Raw genomic sequence first — 17,883 nt, 5'->3', positions numbered from 1 at the left:
TTTCCATTATGTATAATCCTATGAAATTATAAAATAATCATGAAAATGGTTTTAAACATTGATAATGCGTATTCTGTCCTTGTGTTGATGATTTAAGTTGTAAATTATTATATTACATGTTTGAAATGCCATGCAACAAAATAATTTTATGTAGCTTAAACTAGAACTTCCAAAGTGCATTTTTCATTCAGATCTTTTAGCCTAGCCAATCCTTTTTCCTATCAGATAATACCTATACTACCATCGATGACATATTTCCTATAGATATTGCTTTGAGAAATGTTGGTTTTGAGCCATAAACTATGGAAAAGTGTATAATTGGTGAAGGGTATTGAAGAAAAGCAAGCTACAGTTGTTTGGTATCATGGACCGAGCACTGGATTTCTTTTTCCTTTTTCTTTCTTTTTTCTTTTTCTTTTTCTTTTCTTCTTCTTCTTCTTCTTCTTCTTCTTCTTCTTCTTCTTCTTCTGGATGACACATAATTTTATTTATTTATTTTAAGTTTATTCATTCACTCTAAATCCCTCTTCTTCCCCTTTCCCTGTCTCTTCAGAAAAGCAGATCCCTCCTGCTTCCCACCCCAAAACCCTAGCCCAACACATCAAGTCACATGAGGATGAAGCATCCACTATTCCACTGATGCCCAACAAGGCAACCCAAATGGGGAAAGTGATAGGAAGTCAGGCAACAGAGTCCATGTCAGAGACAGCCCCCACTCCAATTGCTAGGGGACGCTGAGCTGTCCATCAGTTACACGTGTGTCAGAGGGCTCATGTTCAGTCAATGCATGCACTTTGGTATTTTAGTCTCTGAGCACCCATCATTTTTGGTTAGTTGACTCTGTATGTGTTCTTGTGAAGTCCATGACCTCTCTGGGTCCCTCTGTCCTTCAACTTTTCCATAAGACTCCCTGAATGGCACATAATGCTTGGCTGTGAGTCTCTGCATCTGTTGGGATCAGCTGTTGGGTGGAGCCTCTCAGAGGATAGCTATGATAGTGTCCTGTCTGTATGAGAGCTTGGCTCTCTCCTGTGGGGTGGGTCTCAAGTTTGACCAGTCATTGTTTGTCCATTCCCTCAATCTATGCCTCATCTTTCCATGGTACACCTTTTTGGCAGGGTAAATTTGAGGTCTAAGGTTTTGTGAATAGATGAGTCACCTACTCGCCTGGGCATGTACTCAAAAGATGCTCCATCATACCACAAGAACATTTGTTCAACTATGTTCACAATAGCTTTATTTGTAATAGCCAGGAACTGGAAACAATCCAGATGTCCCTCTATGTTAAAGAATACATGGGTAAAGAAGTTCACACTAGTATTATGAGAAGAAATTTTGACTGTTAGATATTTCAGGTTTTGTTCAGGCTGAGGTATTTTTCTCACTCTTAGCATTACTTTTTTTCAAAGGCATTTTTTGTTTCTGCTGGCACTCCATTGTCCCTTTTTGGTTTTTTGTTTCTATTCTGTTCATTTTGTTGTAGGTCTCCCTATGCAGCGTATGGTGGTCTGAAACTCATCATGTAGCACAGTTTTCCCACAACTACATAATCTTCTTACCTCAGCCTCCCAAGTATTGACATTGCAGGTGCACTACACCTTGCTTGGCCCCTACTTCTCTGAGGTTGCATCTTCTTTCCTGGTGCACTTAGTACTCAAATCAATACTTGGTGCTGCAAAATTTCATATCTACTCCAATATCCCAGGAACAATGTAATGGTTTGATGGGTGTAAATGATTCCCCTTGCTGATCTCTGAATTTCTCATAGATTTTTTTTTAACATTTTGGATAGGATCATTCATATATACTTTTATAGGCTCATATATGGCTATTTTATTCATATTTATTTCATTATTATTTCTTGTGAACTAATATCATTTTAAATATTTTATTTATTAACTCAATGATGTTCCTTTAATACAGTATAAGAATAATGGATAATTTCATTTCTATCTTAAAAGTCAAACGTTAGCTGCTTGATACTTCATACTTTTAATCCCCATAAGCTTTGTTATAAACTTTTTTTTGTGTAAATACATACCTAAAATAAATGTATGCTGTTAAGCATGAACAGATTATTTTAAAATAAAAATTTATTATGCCTATTTTTATTGCATATTCTCAAAATTATAGCCACTCTGAATGTTAATTACAGTAAAGTTATGGCTTACAAAAATTCTTCCCTAGGTGTTATCATATTTGTGTGTGTGCTGGGAAGGTTATGTGTGCATGTGCCTTATAAATTCTTCCATAGATGCTAACATATTTATGTGTGTGCATGTGCCTTCTCTGGAAGCCAGAGGACAGCCCTCTGTTGTCATTTTTTCAATTGTCACCCATCTTTTTAGAGACAGGGTTGCTTATTGTCTTAAATTTCAGAGTCCACTAGGCTGTCTTCCTATTGAGCTTCAGATATTCTTTCTCCAACTTCCCAGTACTGGGAATACAAGCATTTACTCTCCTCGATCCCTTCCTTCCTGATTTCCTGATTCTCTCTTCTCTCCTCTCTCTCTCTCTCTCTCTCTCTCTCTCTCTCTCTCTCTCTCTCTCTCCTTTCTTTTTCATGCTTTCTGGACATCAGATTCAGATCCTGACAATTGCAAGGGAAGAATTCTATTAACTGAGCCATCTTCCCATCACTAAAGATATATCTTTACTTTAAATAAATAAATAAAAGGCTTTTAGTCTTCACTACTATCCTTGAACAGTCTGTGACAAGGTTTACATGATTTTATTGTCTGCCTCGCTCTGCATCCTGGTCTTCATTGAATGGCTACACTGTGCACAGAAACTAACATGGCCTAGGCTTGGGCTGGCTGGACACTAGCTAATGGAATTTCTTTATGTTTCTTCATGCACACTATGAGGTTCAGAAAGAATTTACAATAAGGCTCCCAGAAGGTTTGTAAATATTTTAAAGTTTATTATTTACAATTAAATTTTCTATGTCAGGTCTGCAACTTACTCAGTATGTGAACTGAACACCCTGAGGGTCTGTTTCCTTATTCAGTCCTGGAGGAAGTGAGTCACATTTCTTGTCCTGCCAACAGATGGGGATCTGTGTTCATAACAATGTAGTATTTAGTCATGGAATGATTTGAGATCTAAAAATTGAGGTGACATGATAATACATTGTTATCATGTACGATACTTCATAAAATCAATAGTTAAGGGACTGTTAAGAACTTCTTTTGAAATATCTATAAATGCCACAATCTTTCTCAAGAAAGGTGTTAAAATACTACAACATTACCAAATACTAAAAAACTAGAAAATTATTAATTCCAATTTTATGACTATTCACATAATCCAATAATCTGTTTTTTTTAAGATAAATAAGATAGCAAAATTTGTCAGATTTATGTACCTTAATTTTTGTTTGTTATTTAAACTTTTAGTTGCCCTGGTGGGTTAGTTTTAATAGACCATGTCATTCAAGTATTCATAGCATTTAGTGTTTTACCCTAGAAAGTGTTATTATATAAGATAAATTTGTGTTGTTAAAAGATGCAAAAATAATTAATGCAGGATTATGATATACACACATAGTAAACACATACATGTGTAATACATACAATAGACATATGTACATAATTAATAGGCATGTCTTCAAGGTAGTTTAAGGAAAAAACTGAGAATATAATGTTAGATGACTCAGTTACCTGAAATAAATTATTAAGCAATTACTAGAAATACTATTTTTAGAAGGACAAATTCAACTGTGTCAACCTTTCTTTTAGTTCTGAGTCTCTGATGGTTTTGATGCAGTAGGAGAGGAGAGCCATCTGAAATCAGTATGACATATACACATGTCCCACAAAAGGCCCTAAAACACTGTGACACTTTTATCACACACCATATCTCATTACCTGTGTTAGATATGTATTTCCAATGTAATGCACTATTGTCAAAAATAAGATAGTCCACGTGCTCTTATTTAATTTACAAATAAAATAAACATGCCAAAGTGTTAAGAAGCATCTAAGGCATCAACTCCCAGTGCAATGTCTTCTACAGATATATAAATGCTGTGGATGTGGTCCTTAACCTCTAGCATTTAAGGAAACAAGTAAGTGAGATATTATCTACACACAGTCACAGTATTGGTCCTTTTGTGTAGGTAAGCAAAGAGTTAGGATATTGAAGATCAGATTCAGTCTCAAAAGTGTCTAGAATATTTTAGACACAAAGTTTCAGGAAACAAGCTTCAAACTGCTTGCCATTGCTTACTTGAAAATAAACCAGAAAACTATCTAGGACTCTGAGCTTATGTACAGCTGAGAGTAACCCAAGAACAGTCATTACAATTAGCTGTGCCTTTCTCAACCAAAACTACCACAACATAGATTCACAGCATGGCAGTTAGTTGCCTGATTTGGAGGCACAGTAGATTCAGGTAGGTTGAGGTCTGGAGGTTGAGGTTGCACTGAGCAGCTTTGGATTGATTATAAAGTTAGAGCTAACTGTATTCGAATGCTGCTAGTTATTTCCTCTTTGGGTTGACCTGAGAAGACAGAGTGTAGTTTCTCACCTCAAGGTCACATCACCCTGCTGTGGAAACCGTTTTCATTCCCATCTTAATAAAACCTTCAAGAGATAATAAATGTTCTGCACCTATGTTCGCTTTCTCTGGTGTACCACCTTGTCCCTCATAGCTCTACTCTTTTTCTTTTAGTCAAAGGGCTCTTCTCTTTCTTCTGATCTACACTTCTTTCTTTGGGAAGCTGCTTCAGGTAGTCATTCCTAATCAGAGGCTGTCTCACATGAGAGGTGAGATGGTGACACTCCAGTCCATTGGTCAGACTCTACAGTGCTCCAGTAACTTACTGTGGCCTCTTTCCTTCTCTTTCTCCCTTCTTTTTATTCAATCTTCCTTCCTTCCTTCCATTATTCCTTCTTTCAAAAGAAGGAGGGATTATTGCTATTCATCAAGATAATCAGTTATCACATAAAAAGAAAGGCTGCCAAGATGAAAGTGTGTCCCCATATGCAATCACAATGTATATACACATAATTGCATTACATTCAACTGTAAATGGAAATAAAATCATGAAATATGCAGAAAAATAGATGTACCTTGACATTATTTTATTGAGATGACTCTGATTGGCAAGACAAATACCACATGCTTTCTCTCATAGGCATACTCTAGATTGTAGTTTTCATGAATGTATATAATTGTGTGTGAGCATTGATGTAGGTCATACAACTAGAAAGGGGAAAAACTTGAGTTTGTTTCATGACAAAAATCATGTTTTCCATTCCCTCAATCTCTGCTCCATCTTTATCCCTATACTTCGTGTATAGAAGACAAATTTTGCGACAAAAGTTTTATGATTAGCTTGGTGTCCACCTCATTATACTGGAACAAACACCTGTCTACAGGAGGTGGTGACTTTAGGTTCCTTAACCTCATATAGACACAGACCCATTGACTCCTAGTCCCTTGTCCCAGAAATACCCTTCACTGATTTCTATTCATTCTCCCAGGCCTTCCCCATCCTAGATCTCCCTTGGTCCTCAGCCTTATTACACTCCCTACCCCTTTTTCTTTTCCAGTTTCCTTCTGTCCCCTACTTCAGATGTCTATTTTATTTCCTTCAATTTCAATATGCCACAAATGAGGCCACACGTTTCATTAACAATTTTTATCCCAATTCCTCTATTTCATGGCCATTCCCTTCTTCTTCATATAGCCCTATAAATTCTGATAAAATAATAAATGAAGCATAGATCATGTCTCTGGAATGCCAGTTGCTGCCAATTATAATAAGACAAGAATCTCAGTAAAGCTATATAGTAGTACTCAATCAAGAAAGGTTTAAAGGGAGTTGACATCATAAAATGCAGACAGTTGACATCACACATGTAGACAGATAAGCTGCGTGTATGTGTATGTGTGTTAGAGAGGGGGGGGGGAGATTTGACACATATCCCAGGACGTGTGCTAGGCAAGCCCTCTCTAGCACAGCAGTCTTCCCAGCACTACGAGGTTCTTATCACCAATTCAGATGATGCCTCTGTGTCCTTGAGGCAGCTTGTATTTACTAAGGACACTTTTCATATTCCTTCTTGATCATACCTCCTTTCCAGGAAAACACTGGTAGTGGCTCCCTTCCCTACCACAGCTACATATCTTTATCTCTTATACAAAGGTGTAAACTAGTTTGATTCCATGTTTCCTTTCATATTCTTCCAACTTATTTAAGATTTACACTTGCTTCAAAAACTCTTCAGACTAAAATTAAGAATACTTTTTTTTAAAAAAGTATGCTATTGGTCAAATTGAGAAAATCCATACATCCTGAAGAATTTCCCCATCGTGCTCCACATTACTGTGAAGTAGATCAGCAATCGTCATTGTTTCTGCACGTCATTGAGAGCCTTTCCAGTTGAAGCTTTTGCAGAACCAACTTACGCATAAAAGTGAACCACCACCAAATTATCTGATTTTGGGTAACTGGAATAAGTTCTGCAACTCTAGGTCACTGAAAGTACCCTGCTAATTCTACCAAGCCATTAGCATCTAGGCATTATTTAAAGATACACTCTACAAACAGCTTTGTATATCTAAGAGTAGGTCAGGGCACTTTCTTCCTAATTTGTCAAGGGACTCTTAAGTCCAATAGATCCTATTGCTTGCCAAAGCTCAGAACAGTTTAGCAGCAAACACCTTTTTGGGTGATCTGCTTGTGGGAGAATTGGAAGCAAAGCCTTTCTTGCTCTTACTTTTCTCATATGCTTCCAGGATGCTGGACCCAATTATGAAGTGAAAGCCCATTCACAGACCTTCCAATTTTCTTTAAGTCAGCTTTTTTTACATTAGCAGATTTGTAAACTATTTAATTTGTTTATTTGATCTTGATTCAATTTTGGCAAGTGGAATCGATCAAGAAAATTGTCCATTTCCTTTAGATTTTCAAATTTTGTGGCATATATGCCTTTAAAGTATGATTTGATGGTTCTTTTTATTTCTTCAGTGTCTGTTGTTATGTCTCTCTTTTACTTTCTAACTTTGTTAATTTGGATTGTGTCTCTCTGCTTTTAGTTAGTTTGGCTAATGGTTTGTCTATTATGTTGATTTTCTCAAAGAAACACCTCCTGGTTTTGTTGATTCAATGAATTGTTCTCTTTATTTCTGATTAATTGATTTCAGCCCTGAGTTTGATTATTTCCAGATGTCTACCCTTCTTGGGTGTTTCTGCTTCCATTTTTTCTACAGCTTCAGGATGTGTCATTAAGTTGATTATGTGTGATGTTTCCAATTTCTTTATAAAGGTACTTAGTGCTATGAATTTTCCTCTTAGCAGTGGTTTCAATGTGTCCCACAAATTTGGGTATGTTGTCCTTTCAGTTTCATTGAAACTCAGGAAGTCCTTAATTTCCTTCTTTATTTCTTCCCTGACCCAGGTGTCACTAAGTAGAGAGTTGTTCCATATATGTGTAGTCTTTTTGTTATTTCCGTTGTTGAAGTCCAGCCTTAGATCATGGTGATCTGATAGGATACAATGGACTATTTCGATCTTCTTGAATCTATTGAGGCTTGCTTTGTGACCTACTATATGATCAATTCAGAGAAGGTTCTATGGACTTCTGAGACGGTATAATTTTTTGTGTTTGGGTGAAAAGTTCTGTAGATATCTGTTAGATCCATTTGACTCATGACATTGGTTAATGTCATTATTTCTCAGTTTAGTTTCTGTTTCAATGACTTTTCCTTTGGTGAAAGTGGGTTGTTGAAGTCTCCCACTTTTAATGTGTGGGGATCGATGTGTGGTTTAAGCTTTGTTAATAGTTCTTTTAGAAATATGGGTGGCCTTTTATTGGAAGGGTAGATGTTTAGAATTATGACATCATCTTGGTTGACTTTACGTTTGATGAGTATGAAGTGACCATCTTCATCTCTTTTGATTAGTTTTGGTTTAAAGTCTGTTTTATTAGATATTAGAATGGCTAGACCAGCTTGCTTCTGGTGTCTTTTTGCTTGGGATACCTCTTTCCATCCTTTTACCCTAGGGTAATAACTATGCTTATGGCTGATATGTTTCTTGAATGAAGAAGAATGTTGGGTCTTGTTCATTCATACATTCTGTTAGTCTGTGTCTTTTTATAGGAGAATTGAGACCATTGATGTTGAGGGATATTAATGACCAGTGACTCTTAAGCCCCCTGATTTTGATGTTGGTTGCAGTAGAGTGTTTGTATGGTTATATTTTTGCAATGGTGTACTTTTCTATTTCCCATGTAAGTTTGGTTGTAGCTTGTCACTTTGGGCTGGAGATTCCATTCTATTAACTTCTGCAAGGCCAGATTTGTAGATAGGTACTGTTTGAATTTGGTTTTGTCATGGATTATCTTGTTTTGTCCATCAATGGTTATTGCTAGTTTTGCTTAGAATAGTAGTCTGGCCTGGCATCTGTGGTCTCTTCAGAGTTTGTAGGAACTCTTTCTAGGCCCTTCTGGCTTTTAAGGTCTCTGCTGAGAAGTTGGGTGTAATTTTGATAGGTTTCCCATTATATGATACTTGGCCCTTTTCCCTTGCCACTTCTAATATTTTTCATTGTTTTGTATAATTTTTTATTTTGATTATTATATGGCTGGAGGATTTTTTTCAGGTCTATTCCATTTGGTGTTCTGTAGGCCTCTTGTATGTTTATATACATCTCCTTCTTTAAACTGAGGAAATTTTTTCTATGATTGTGTTGAAGATTTTTCTTGGCCTTGGAGTTGGGCATCTTCTTTTTCCTCAATGCCAATTATCCTTAGGTTTCATATTTTCATGGTGTCTTTGATTTCTTGGATGTTTTGTGTCAGGAATTTTTCAGATTTAGCATTTTCCTTTATAGTTGCTTCAATTTTTATAATTGTATCTTCTAGTCCTGAGATTCATTCCTCAATCTCTTGGATTCTGTTAGAGAAACTGACCTCTGTGTTGCTTCCTTTCTTCTCTAAATTCTCTCGTTCCCATTTTTCTTCTGTCTGTTCTTTTATCATTGTTTCCATTTTCATCTTTGACATTGAACTGTTTTATTGATTTCCTTCATCTGATTGTATTTTCCTGAATTTCTTCCAGTGCCTCTCTATAGACCTCTTTTATGTCTTCAACCTGTTTGGCTGCATCTTCCTGCATTTGTTTATGGATTTTATTTGTTTCTTCCATTATCATCTTCATTGTTAAGTATTTTAGATGATTTTCTTGTATTTCAGTTGTGTTTGAGTTATCACGGTTGCTTTCTGTGGAATAGCTGGCATCTGGAGATGCCATATTGCTTTGGTTTTTCTTGTGTGCATTTTTATGCTGGAGTTTAGTCATCTTGCTGTCTCTGATGTGGGTAGGAAGCTTCTGGTGTCCTTCACTGGTCTTTGAGACTAGATTGTTCGTAAGTGTTATAGGTCGAGGGCCCTTGACTGTGGGTATCAGGGAATTCTTCCTGGGAACAGGCAGGTGACCTGGTTTCAGCTGCAGGAGACTTGGTTCCACACCTTAGGCTCCCCACTGGGTCAACAGTGGTAGCTCCTGCCAGGTCCTGTTCAGTTTGTACAAATTTGGCAGTTCAGTGCCCATTTGTTGGTGTCACTGGTTAGTTTTCTATCCTGTCCCCTCAGGCCTGCCCAACCTCTCCCAAGAGTGTGGGAGGCCCTGCTGGGCAGTGTAGTCTGGCCAGGAGGGTTTAGATCTGCCCAATTTTGCAGGTATGGTCTGCTGTGGCTGGTAGCTAGGTTCCTGCCTGTTTCTGTTCAGACCGCACAGCTGTGGCTGGGTAATGTGTTCACATGTTCACAACTGCCTGGCCTTCCATGTGGCACCTGGGGCTTTCTGTGTTGGGGATGTAAGGTAGGGTTAGAGGACAGATCCACCCATTTCCCTGAGATTTCCCCAGGCCAGGAGCTCTGGTGCTTTACTGGCTGAAGTTCAGTCCCATAAACAGATTTCGTGTTATTGAGCCCATCTGCAGTTTGCAGATGGGTTTTGGTCCAGAGTCTGGGGACTGGGCTTCTTTCCTCTATGGGCCATTGGTTGACCCAGGGCCAGGCCTACCTGTGGTGTGCATTGTGCGGGACCCAAATCACCTAGTATTCTCTAGTTCTTGCATTCTGTGGCTCCCAATCCAGTACCTGGTCTCCATGTGGTAGATCAGATACAGTGTGTAATAGGAGCTGTCTTCTTGGAATCCTTCTACTTTATATTTAATTGCACGGTTCAAACTAAACGTTCCAGTTTTCCTGATTTTTCAACACTTTTTTTTTTCAGGTTTTGTTGTTGTGGTGGTAGTGGTAGTTGTTGTTTTGTTTTTTACATAGGAACTCATATCTTTATTTCAAAATAAGAAAATCAACTAAGATTTTAAGCAGCTGAATATATTAAAAACATTTCAGTCCATAAAATGCACCATTAAAAGCAACTAAATACAAGAAGAGCTTTATTTTTGTTTTTTGTTTTTGTGTTTTTTGTTTGTTGGTTGGTTCAAAATAGAAAATTACCATAGCATTTTCCAAGTTACTTGATTTAAAACTTCAGCCTTCAAATGCAGTGACATCAAGATCCCAGGTAAGGAATCAATAAATATTTACTGAAGTTTTCATCTTAAGCAATTTCCTTACTGTTTCATCCTTTCTTCTCTATGTATCTGAATATGAACTGTGTACTTAGGCATTTTGAAACTTCACATTCTAGCATATACGGCTTAAGTATTCTTCAATTTCTTTTTTGTTTTCCAGTGTTGCATTTTGGGTACACTTTGAGTTTTGTTTTCTTGTATATTTAATTAGAAATTTATTTAAATTTTTTTTTTTACCAACTCTTTTGATTCCTCACCTTGTATTCTGCCACCTTTAAATAATTCCTTTGTGGCTTCTAATTCTTCTTTTCATTTCTGCAAAACATTTATGCAATATTTATTTTTATTGTTTGAATTGTTATTTTACTAAATGGTTTTCATGTTCATCTCTTTCTTCCAGATGATCCATGAATTTTATAAGCTTGTGACCAGTTTGAAAATAATCATTTTAGGATTGTAGTAACCATAGTATTGATACTTTGGTATTATTTTGGACTTCATTAATCTGTTAGTTCTAAACACACATTCACTTTTTAAGTTTTCTTTCCCGTCTAAATGTAGAGATGGCACATGCTTCCTGTATCTCGGCTTTAGGGTCTTCCACTATTCTCTGAGAGAACTATGAAGCCCTGTGCTCAGTTGATCCTAACAGTCTTAATCTCAAACTTAAAACTCACACATTTTCCTGCATGCCATCCTCCAAATTCTGGTTGCCAGATGATGAAATAATAAGTAAAGCATTAGTTCATGTCTCAGAAAGATCAATCACTGCCAGTTAAGATAAAGCAGGCATTCTCAACAGTACTCAGATGAAGAGTGGGCAAAGAGAGTTGAACCATATGAAATTTTGCTATTGTCTTACCAATTTTGGACCTGTGTTAAAACAGGTTAAAGGAGTTTCCAAATGATCCCTAGATAAAGAGAATGATCTTTAGCTTTGCTGTCAGTTATTCCCCCCCTTTCTACTGCATAGTCTTTCGTACTAAAAATACTTGCTTCCACTCTGATCCACTCACTGTGTTTAACTTTAAATTTATTGGTTTGGGCCTTCTTTGTTCTTTTTTTTTTTTAATTTGTTTGTTTTCAAGTAGGTTACCTGGCTGTGAATTCTCTAGTAGATACAGATGACTCTAATCTCCTCTTCATTCTGTCTTCACCACCAGTTACTGAAATTTTAAAGTCAGGAATAAACAACCACATGGGCCCGGACTTTCAGTTTCTTGATTATGAAACTTTCAGCTTCTAGGCATGTAAACATCTATTTGTCGGTCATTGGTATCTGTAATTAATTTCTTCTTCCTCAACCTCTTAAAATCTATAGCATCATATACATTTCTGTAGGAAAAAGTTTTCATAACCTCCATGCAATGAATAAAAAATTTTCCACACATGATTGCCATTTCTTTTCATTGTCTTCCTTACTTCACTGTAAACAGCAGGCAAACAGAAGGAAATTTTCTACCCTCTTCTCTTCCTCACCCAGTATCAACTTCAGAGTATACACACAGTCACCCTTCATTTGATGAAACAAATAAATATCTACACTGAATACATAAAAGAATAATAGCTCGATTTTTGTTATTTGATTCTTTTAGACAGCTGATAATTCTACTATATTTATTTTCACTTGGAATATATTCAAATTCACATTTAATCACATACTGACAGATGATTTCATTATCTTATTTAAAATACGTTAAAGAACTTGGCACAAATTTTTATGGCTAGGTATGTAGGATTTGTGTTATTTGTAGCTGTCTGGCATTTGCTGCTATCTCAGAAATTTGAATGATGACTCGTCTGGTTGAAGGAATTTAACATTTTAGGTAAATTCAAGGATATTTTAATATACCATACCGTCTGCCATTTTTTTTGCATGACTTGCATTGATTCTCTGCCAATTCCTACCAGTACACATTGTATTGATCACAGCAATGGAGAAGCTGGAACTGTTAATATTTCACTGTATTAAGTTTACTTTGTATGGATAATCTGTGAATATAGGCAAATAAAAGGAGGCCCCACTGGGCAACAAACTAAAATAAATTCTCCCCGTAGAGATTTAAAGCCATCATAGGGAGAAGATGTGAAGGAGGCAAATGACGGAGACATGTCCCCCAGCTGGCACTGGTCTGCCACTGCAGGGAGAAATGCCCGAGTGAAGCCAGGGAAGCTGCCTTCCTGCTGCCTTAGCACTGGGCATCTGGAAGAGCTGCCAACCTCTTGACCAGCGCTTCTAGGTGGAAGGTACTAGCAAACCGCTAATGGTGGAGGAGGTGATTATCTGTGTTTACGTGAATATTTTACAATATATCATGATAAAATATATGCTCTAAATTGAACATTATATATATTTCCTTCCTGTTTATATATATTCAATGTAGGTCTTCAATACCAGTTTTGATTTTTTTCATATCGACAGATTCTTTTCTTTATGCTTTCCAAGACTGTGTTATGCCTATATAAAATGAAACGTTAACTTAATGAATTTATTTTAAACACACACACACACGCACACATAATTTTCATAGCTATATCTAAGTAAAATAAAATAAAATTCATTTGTGGATAAATTTTGTATAAAACTATTTAGAAAAAAATCACATGATTGCTTCTTATTCTTCAAACTTCTCTAAGTACATTTTTGGTTTTAGTATTTTATACTCCACTTTCCTTTAACCTGTTCCAATAAACAGGAGTTTGAAATTTGTTTGCAGCTTAATGGGCTTCTTTTACTTCATGTATTGTTAGAAATACTTACATACATACATATATACATATATGCATGCATACATACATACATACACATATACATATATATCTCTTTGTTTCTATCTCTATTTTTCTGTCTTTCTGCATGTGTTTGCTGTGTATATTTCTATGTGTATTTTACAATAGACTAATATCTAATGCTTGAAATACAAAGGAATTTGGAGTGATCATGTTAAGGAAAGTGCTGGACCTCTGAATACAGGGACATACATTTAGGGGAATGTTTCACCATTGTGCTGTTACCATTAATATTCTTGTCAATGTGGCAAAGATTATTCTGCCTGGATATTAAAGCTAGTGTTAATGCTGCAGAGGAAATATGATTTGTTTATCCATGTATAAATTTTATGCTCATTCATTCATTCATTCATTCATTCTGAAAAGAAAACTACAGATTTTGTTTTTATAATTTGAAGTCATCTGTTTTGGTAACCACTGTGAAAACTGCTTATGATTTAGTAAGAAACTAAATTACATTATAGTCTTCAAAGCAATTATATTAAATCAATACTTGATAAATTTGAGCAATGGTGTGTAACATTGCCAGATCAGGTCTCTAGGATTTTAGATTTATTTTGTGCATATGTTTTCCTCAAGCTTGTTAAAAATAAAGCAAGCTGGCATTTTCTGTATTTTAGATAATTTCCACTAAGATTCCATTTAGAAACATGGCATATCAAGGCCAGGTTAAAAATTAGTTGAAAGATTTTTTTAGAAATAGCTAAATCAAATATAATGCATGTCCTAGACACAAATACTTGGCTTTTTCAAGCATGTTTTTGATTTTACTACTATTGGAGCAATTCTAAGGCAACCACAAAACTAACATATAGTATGATTGAGGCTATAGCAGCACTTAAGTAGTGATTTCAAACGGCATTGGAAGAATAATTCAGCATTTTATAGGCAATGTCATGAAAATGTATGGGCTCAGAAACAGAAGTCTCATAGTTGACTGTAGAAGAAAAACAACTTCTCCCCAGGCGCTACGAGGTTTCCATGGTGTTTATCAACATATAGAAGCAAGGGCCTCTGCTTTATCCTAGCTGTAAAAAGAGGGCAATAAAAGTTTTTCCTGGTTTCTTATTGTAAAATTAATCTATATATGAACATATAAATCCCACAACAATGTTCAGCTAAATAAATCTTACCTTTTTTTTTTTTAGCTATACTTACTATCAGGTAAAATTAATAATGGTAGGCTTCTTCCAGAAATCAATGTATCCCATAAAATAAGTTTCATAGGCTTTATTGTCCATCTATCATTTAATAAATTTCTGAATATAAGAAGACAATACTTTTTTATGTATATGCAGATTTGTAGAACTTTACCACTGTGAAACAGTAGGTTTTTAAATGTGTTGGGTTGTTTTCTTTCTTTATCATAGAAATACATCTTCATTTCCCTATCAAGGCTTCTGTTTCATATATTGTGCCCTGGGACACTGAACATATCCTAAATTACTTTAAAATATTATTTTAGCATATTTTCCATAGTAGAACTTTATAGGATGCTCTAGAATACAACTTTCCTCATTGGACTTTAAAATGTTAAAGTAAATGAAATTTCTTCTGACACTTTATGTTTTTCTGATGCCTAAAATTCTCTATTGACTTTGCTACAAGTGAGTTTCATAGCTGATGATAATAAATTGCTTCATGGGTCATTCATGTTGCCAATGTTTGCACATATCCAGGTTAACTGACAACAATGCCACTGTGAAGACACTGAGCACTATAGTGTATGACTTGGGGATTTCGTCCTCTGTCATCTAAAATGTCACTGCAGACACATTCATAACCACTCTCTGTCACTGGACAAATAATGAGTCTAGGTGATAGTTTCTCAAACATACACCATTTTTCAGGTTAGATGACAGCTACCACTGTTGTCCCCTTGTGTTTATGTGGACGTTCAGATTTGTACACTCCTGAAGGGGAAGATATGTTCCTGGAGTTGAAATGGCACTGTGCACGCCCACTGAGACTACCTATCAAGTCAATGATGACATGAGCTCAAGAGCTCCCAGTCCCATGATAATGCTTTAGAAATGACAGACATCCCATGGCTCTCCACAAGCTTCAAGGAGCATGGTTTATGGATCTAGTTCTTCACAATGTCATGTGCACTGAGACAGTCACTCTCAGAAACAATGGAGCATCTTCGTTTTTATATCTCTAGTCTTGAATGGAAGAGACACTTGTAAGATGCCATATCATGGCAATGTAAGTGTCTTCTCTTGGGTCACCTCGTTGTTTCTTTTCATTGTTTAATATGTTTGAGATGTGTACTCTGTGCTAATGGTATCAGGACACTCTTGGTTGGAGATTATAGACACTCTGGGTAGTCAATAATGCACTATAAGGCATATTAGTATGCTGCATTACCATATCTTTTGGCAAGCACAGAAGATGGGATGTTGTCACATGACTCAGTGTCCCATATCCTGCTAGCATGTTACTCTTTGGTGCAATAGCTATTTCCATCACTTGTCTCACTACACCTCTGAGTTATCTCCATTAGATTTATATTTACATTTTATGAATCTCATAGTTAATATCTGGGATAAGTGTAATGCCAAAGTGTGTAACGTTATGAGAACAGAACTTTATATAGAATTTGTGAGTTGTTCATAATGTAAATGCAGGGGCACTTAGTTATCATTACCATGGCTTTTTTCTTATCCTTCTTACCTTCAAACATGATGGCTTTTAACCTGTATTATTGGGTTCATCAGTATTAGCCATATTCCAATCATTATTGTTCCTAAAACAGTATTATTTACTGTACTGTAATTATTTCAAAGTTGAGTGATGATTCCCCCAACAAGAGAGGATATGTGTCATTCATCTTTCTCGTCTGGGTTACCCCACCCAATATAATATTTTCTAGTTCTATCACTTTATCTGAAGAGTTCATGATTTCATCATTCTTTACAGTTGAATATTATTCCATAATGAATATGAGCTACATTTTCAATATCCATTCAAAAGTTGGAAGAAGTATAAATTGTTTCAATTTTCTAGCTAATGTGAACAGAGCAGCAATGAACATGGTGAAGCAAGTACCTCTTGAATAGAATGATGAGTTCTCTGGGCATCTGATAAAATGTGCTATAGCTGGGTGACATAACAGATTTAGTTTTAGTTTTTTGACATTTCTGCCCACTGATATCATAGTGACTGAACGAGTTTGTAACAATGAATGATGATTGTTTCCCCACACTGCCTTCAGCACTTTTGTCTGTTGTTTTGTTAATTTTTCCCATTCTGTCTGGAATAACATGAAATCCAAAGTAGTTTTGATTTGCATTTACCTAATTACTGGGTATTTTGAGCATTGTTTTCAGGTATTCTTTAGCCATTGTTTTTCTTCTGAAACTGCTTGATGGGGTCCCAAGCTCATTTTACAAATAAATCATTAGTTTTTTGCCACTTTGATTTTTTAGTTTTTTGCATGTCCTGGATATTAATACTCTGTCAGATGAATAGCTGGCAAATATTCTTTCCAAAGTTCCAAATCTCCATACGTAATTAGAGCCTTTACCCTTTGTCAAGGAAGATTCTCTAATTAACAGACAGAGGCAACTATGAAAAACCACATCCAATCAAAATGCAGAGTTGTTGATCCCAGTGCCAATGAATACATCTACAAAATATTTCCATGCCTAAACCTCAAGCAACATTGTGGGTGAAGACATAGAAAGAATGTAAAAGCAGAGGATCAGGAAGATTTGTGTGACATTGTGTTTCATCATAACATCAGAGGCTTTTGACTACATGACTGCCCAAATGTGAGCTGAGAAAGGATGCCACCAAGGATGGACATGCTAAAGTAAGCTAGAAAAACCCAGGGCACATTATAAAACATAAAAAACTGTAGACATCTAAGAAAAGCTGAAAGTGGGAGAGGTGACCTTTCCCAGGAAAAAGCACACCAGTTGGTTGTCTAGTGCCAAAAAGCTTGGAAAACATTATATAGAACAAACAGAACACACACACACACACACACACACACACACACACACACACACACACACACACATACTAACAGGCACAAATGCATGCATATAAGCACATGCATGCCCTTTTGTGCACACACACATATGACAAGATTTTATAATTACATTATAATCTCAGAAAAAAAAGAATTTGCTTGTACAATCAGAATACTTGATGTAATTATAACCAATCTACCTGATTTTTGTTTTAGCTAATACTTTTAACACAAAGAACTTAAAGCACATTTTGAAAAAATGAAGTTCTCCAATTTAACTAAATTCATACCTTAAAATAATGCTGTGTCTGCATTTCTAACATTTTATCAACTATGTACTGCACCTAAGGCGTGTTTGACCTTCCCTCCCCCAATATTATTGAAAAGTTAGAGTTTTCCTTGCCTATTAAGTGATCTAAAAACTAAAACACTGTGTTCATTCAGTGCCCTCATCTCAGATGAAACGCCTATTAATTCATTAGGCTGGCAGACAGTGTTTGGCCTTGGGTCACCCTGCAATAAGAAAGACAGATAAATTTTACTTTGGTGGGAAAT

Source organism: Acomys minous (assembly GCF_964271855.1).
Source record: "Acomys minous genome assembly, chromosome: 4".
Lineage (NCBI taxonomy): Eukaryota > Metazoa > Chordata > Mammalia > Rodentia > Muridae > Acomys > Acomys minous.
The sequence above is the reverse complement of the archived record's forward strand: the minus strand, read 5'-3'. Positions refer to the sequence as shown.